We start from the raw sequence: 6333 nt of genomic DNA on the forward strand, positions 1-6333 counted from the left end.
GAATTTCTTTAAATTATATTCTCCACATGAAGCTGCTGCTCACTTGAATACTCTTGCTCATTCATCACTAAAAATAGCTTCCCTGGAGAGAAACCCAATTGACAGTCTCTACCGTGCTACCATTAATGAAAAATGAGATGGTATAGCCTACGTCCATTTATACTAAGCAGCTGTGTGCAATTGTTAAGGGGAGGCTGTAAAATTCTCACTCTGATTGTCTTTGCATTTATGGACTCTCTGTAATCGGGATACTAGCTCAAGCAGAACAGAACTTTGCTACTTCTTTGGAGTTAAACCTGTACCTGCCCGATTAGAAACCAAATTAGATATCTTCTGTAAGCTAGAATAAACCCCAAATATTTCACCCTGAAGGATTTCAGAAAGTTTAGTATCGGAAGGACTTAAAAAGAAAAAGGGTAAAACTAAATAAAGAGCTCAAGTCCCCTTGTCTTTTCAAAATTCCTCTCTTGGTATTTAGAATTCTATTTACACCCAAACCAGTTCCACTTTCGAAGGAATGGCATCTGTCAAAGTCAGTGCCGTCAATGTGATGTGCCAGTAAATCTTTTATATTTTTGCATCTTTTCCCACATATCAGGAATTGCTTTGACATGTTGAAACAAATGCCGCCAAATCCATTTTCACAAATTTTGGTTGTACTCAAATTCTTAGTATACTTCTGCTTCCTGCCTTTTCTATAATACGTTAAATTCATCATCTCATCCACAGTGTTAAAAGATTATCCAGCTTCTAGAAACTAATTTAGATGGAGCATCTTCTTGTTCATAGTGAATTCAGGATCTCTCACTTGTACATATATTCACTCCCTTCTCAATTTTTTTAATACCCCTGCATATCTGGACTTCTCACAGAGAATCAGTAATAATGTCAAATGATTTAGAGTCATCTGTTTTAGAAAGCAAGCTTGCCATCTCATAGTCTTGCTATATGCTGGGACTTGCTTCTTACAGCACAAAAACATAGCTTTGTGTAGCTTGTGTAGAGCTGTTTCCAGTATTTCCAGAAAATTGATTTGAGGATTTTAACAGATACTTTCTTTGCTCCTGGTTCACCTTGTCAAGCTGCTTAACTCCACAGGACGATGGAGCCTCTTATCATCTCTGAGCCCCAAGGATTCAGACAAAGATCTGCCTCCAGCTTCACACCAGGCCAGGTAACATAGCAACCCCTCCAGCTGGCACCTGCCAGAGATGCCTAAAGTCACCATTACCTTCAAATTCTGCCCTTTTATGGTTTCTTTCATAAAAAGACTCTTTCTTTCTTTTTCCAGCAGACATAAAAAATATGATTTCAGAGATCTAAAAGAAAAAAAATAATATCGCATTATTCTGTTGAGAAGTCCATAGTGTTCTAAACTGTGCTGACTCTTTGGTCAGAGTTCAGCGAAATAAACTGTGTAGAGAATATTTTTTGACTCAGATAAAGTTTTGCAAAACATTATTTATTGCTTGTAATTTTGAAACATAGCAAGTGGTAAAACATAGTTTTTCTTTAGCTGACCCCAAACCCTGAAGAACAGAGTAGACAACTTGTTGCATGCGCAGAACCACCTTGATGAAAATGAAGATGCATTTAGAAGAGTTTCTTGGGTTTTATTTTCCCCTATATTTGATAACCCATTGATAATCTTGACCAATTCTTCATTTTCAAGAAGAAACTGGTAGAGAGTCACAAAATGCTGCTAGTGTCATTAAACCTTATTGCTTTATATAAAATAAAATTCACATGAATAAAAGGCTGAATAACATTAACATTTTATTCTAATATATATTTAAATGTTTAAGAAATACCTCTTTCCTTTGGGTTGTTCAAGTTGTTTTGAATCACTGTAATTGCTCTATAAAAATATTTAATCTTTTTAATGTACAGTAAGTTGAACTGGTTTTAAAAATGAATATATAAATGTACAAGATATTTGAAATGTGTCTCTTGCAACCAAATTAGGAAGCTGGAGTTCACCACTTTAGTAAGTGTTAAAATCTAGGACGTTTTTCTCTTTAAGACGCAAGAAACAAAACTAGTTCCTCAGAAAATAAGCATTTTCAACCCAGGAAGTCTGTGTTGCTGTATGGCTGTATGTAACAGTCAGAGTCTGAAATGCTGGCAGGTGCTGGGGGTTAACACTGGTAGCAGCCAAGTTTCCACCAGCCACTTGCACGTTCTCCCCCAGTGAAATTGGGCAGAGAATTGGAAGGGCAAAAGTGAGAAAAACTCATTATTTGAGATAAAGAGAGTTTAATAAGTGGCACATCCAAGCAAAGGAAAATTAGGAATTAATTCATTACTTCCCATCTGCACGCAGATGTTTTGCCATTTCCAGGAAAGCCAGAGCTCCATCACTCATAAAGCTTAGTTGGGACAACAAATGCCATAACTCTGATTGTATCCCTTCCTCTCTCTTTCCCCAGCTGTCACTGCTGAGCACAACACCAAATGGCCTGGCAAATCCCTCTGGTGGCTGGCACCAGCCGTCCCAGCGGTGTGTCCTCCCAGCTTCTTGCTGGGAGCCCCAGCCCCTGCCTGGGGGGGCAGCCCCAGGGGCACCGAAGCCCTTGCGGCCGCGTGAGCATTGCTCATCGAGAGCTAACACATCCCGGTGTTCTCAGCACTGCTGTGGTCGCAGATCCAAAACACAGCACCCCAGGGGCTGCTGTGAAGAAAATCAATTCCATCCAAGCCAAAAACAGTGTAGCAGGTTTCACTGAATCTCAAAGAGCTGTCTACAAACTGTAGAATATATATGATTCATTTTTTACTGCTCATTTTATAAATTAGGATACTTGGACTAATAATAATAATATATTTCTCAATTCATGCTGTAAACCTGGGCTGACATAGAAATAACGTGTTTCTATTTGCAAGAATATTCTTGCTCAAAACCCCCCCAACTAAATGTTTTGCTAATCAATGTGTTATTGTAGTGCTCCTATTCCTTTCACCTTCCCTCTCCATAGGCTCTGACATATGCGTAAGCATAACTATACTCTCAGACAAGACTCCTTGGCTCTAAAAAACCCTCCAACCCCTGCAATAATACCAATAATCATTTGAATTGAAAAGCTTCACAACTTGGAGAATTTATAAATTTTCAGTTGCTTTTCTCAGTACTCAAATGATGTTAATACTTTCACTAGTGACTTACATTTTAAAAGCAGCAACCTCACACATATCAGTGTATCTAAATGGCTTGTGTCTGCTACTTTGCTCTTCAACCAAAGAGGTAAAAATACTGCAGTGTGCATCGTTAGTTCTAATAGCCATATAGTTTAGATTAGCATTTTGTGATGTTGCACCCCAAATTACTTCTCCTAAATACAACTGCTCTCTGAAAGGATACGGCTCAGAAATGGTTCACAGGCTGCGTTGTTCAGGTCAAAATGCATTTTACAAGTCATGGAAATTTTTAGAATTAATTGCGGGAACAAATCATATTGACATTGTTTTCAAAGTAACTAGTGACTTAAGATGCTACAGTTTTTAATTGCTTGACTTGACACATTTGAGTTTCATATTTTCAGTGGATGCACAGCACTATTTCAAATTAAGTGTCCTGCCAGTTGTTTGAATGCAAACAGCAAAGCATGTGTATCACTACCCAGTTTCCAAAACCTTGGAGTCTACCAGTTCACCTCCCTTTCAACCAAGTAAATAAGGCGATTTCTAGTTCTGCCTAAGAAATTGCAAATACTGTACTTACTTCAGTACATGTGAGGTCAGCAAAGTGATAATGACTCATTAGAATTTAATGCATTTCCCAAAAGAATTTGCAAAGAGTCGACTGTGAAATTCCTGGTGTACTCCACCTTTTAGGAAAATCAGCAACTTAAACAGCTGGAGACACACACTGCTACATGCTATGGCATGGCATTACAGCACTCCAGACAAAAATAATACTTGAAGTGAAAACATTATTGAGATGCTTAAACTGGAAATTCAGAATGAAAAAAAAGCTACTTTGGTCGTGCCTGACTTGGGGGGAGATTCATATTCCAAATATTGAAAACTCTATGATATTATCCATGGCAAGATGATGCACTGGGTTTCACCCTGGTATTCACACTGCTCACTCTGTTCATTCCTTTTAGCAAATGAGCATATTTTAGAAATACATTATGGAAGTTTCCAGCAGACATAAAAATTAAAAAAAAAAATAATACTGTGATTGAGGACAAATATGGTAGTGAAGGAATAAGGTGTCTTTGACTTCTAAATATATAGACAGTAATTCATTACAAATGTAGTTCAGGAAGCAAAAAGGAACATATGCAGTATGCTGAGAATTTTAATCTGTTCTGCAGAAATGCAGTAAAAATCAGCTGTTTCTAAGGTGCCTTATCAATGCGTTCTTCATCCATCTCATCAAATTATAGAATCTTCATTTATTCATTCATTTTTTGGAGAGTTCCATCATTCCAGTTCCACATAGGATCTTTTTTTTTTCTTCCCATACTCCACAGAAATGTTTTTGATGTAAGGAGTGATGTGCAGGACTTTTTTCTGTGCCTTTAAGTCCGAATACTTGACTATTAATCCAAATCCAGAGAAACAGGTAATTGTTGTACAGGCATGTATTGCTTATAATGGTATTTACTTGAGTAGCATACCTATTGCCTTTTTTTATGGCTACATGAGGGACCAGACTATTTTAGTCTCAGAATGTAGGTGGAAACTACCTGATGCTGAAATTATTTATTTCATATAAATAACCAAAGCAAGATCATTAACTTAATTCCAGCACTGTCACCATACCCTCTTCTCTACGCACTGCTCTCTTAATCACACCACTGGTCATTCATCGTCTTTCATACCATATTCAAAACCTTTGTCCTTGCCATGGGGGATATAAACAGTTTCCAAATTCTGTCCTTCAAAACATGGAAAGTTTTAAGGAAAAGGGAAGCAAGAGTAGAATGAATATTTTGCAGTTTTCTATCATTACTTATATACAACTCTGTTTATGATTTAATTCTTCAGATGGTTACACAACCATGACCCTTCAGGTTACATGTATTTTTTTATATATTGCTTATTGCCTGGGTGCAAAGCAGAATTTAGCTAGACTTAAATCTGGAGTTCGTTTTGCTGTTGTAACAGTGAACTGTAGATGCGCCGTTACAGTCGACCCCATGCACGTGTAGTTGCCCTGAGAAGAGGAGAGGTAGCACAGAAAGCCCACCACCTTCATCAGTGGGAGTCTTCTCATTGACTTTAATGGGCATTAATCAGGCTCAGTGCCAGTGAGTGTTTAAGCAGTAAACACCGGAAGCGTTCATTAAGCTTAGCAGTGAAAGTGACTGACCTCTCAGGATCAAAACAGTCACATACAAATAGTCAATTAAATGAAGCATTAATCAAAACTCTAAAATAGCCTGCTTAATCCTTTCAGAAACAACACACCCAGAACCTTCCCCCGAACCCTTGTCAAACAAATGGTTTTTACAGCATATCTGGAAGGTCATCACATCCTGGACTGTTTCAGGAGCAGATTCCAGACTGGCTGTAACATGCTGAGTAACATATCTCTGTGTGGGAGTGGGAAGAGAAAGGCTTGAAGGGACTGTCGTACCGGTATGAGTAAAACCATGCATTTTACATTCATATATGACAAGCGAGGTGTTATAGTAATAAAACAGCTCTTGCATCCTTTGTTTCAAGTGGCAAAAGTAACATTTCAAGAATTTTTACTGACAATATCAATTTCATATTTCACGCAACAACACTCCACACTCCACAAAACCTTTAGCTTATGTTTGGACTACAATTGTCTTGATTACAGAAACCACTAGTATTTTAATTGCATGTGATATTCTTAGTTTGACATTCCATGAGCAGTAATCTATCTTGCAACTCTTACAGTTCTATAAAGTGACATTTAACCTCTATGTATGCATCATTAATGTAAGATGATTATATTGTATAGTGCAAATGTATATGGTTAAAAATGTTTCGCATTATTTGCATGGGGCTGTTTGCATGAATTTGCATGGCATGCTTGTTGACAAGAAGCTCAACATGACTGAAAAACAAAAGAGAAAGTCAACCACATCCTGGGCTGCATCACCAGTGGCATGGCCAGCAGGGCCAGGGAGGTGATTCTTCTCCCTTCTGCTTTCATAAGACCCCACCTCGAGTGCTGTGTCCAGCTTTGGGGCAGCCTGGTCCAGTGGGAGATGTCCCTGCCCATGGTAGGGGAGTTGGAACTAGATGATCTTTAAGGTCCCTTCCAACCCAAACCATCCCATGAATCTATGAATTTATTTTAAAAGCACAGGACAGAAAGGTAGCAAATGCTTTTTGAGATTAATATTGTTC

At 38.1% G+C, this 6333-nt stretch overlaps 1 protein-coding gene across 13 annotated transcripts in view; it reads left to right on the top strand.

Moving 5' to 3' along the window:
- Positions 1-6333, top strand: part of RBFOX1 (RNA binding fox-1 homolog 1) — a 1334594-nt gene that overhangs the window by 377060 nt on the left and 951201 nt on the right. The gene's annotated exons all lie outside the window — the stretch shown is intronic.

The sequence above is a fragment of the Falco punctatus genome (genome assembly GCF_963210335.1).
Source record: "Falco punctatus genome assembly, chromosome: 4".
Classification (NCBI taxonomy): Eukaryota; Metazoa; Chordata; class Aves; order Falconiformes; family Falconidae; genus Falco; species Falco punctatus.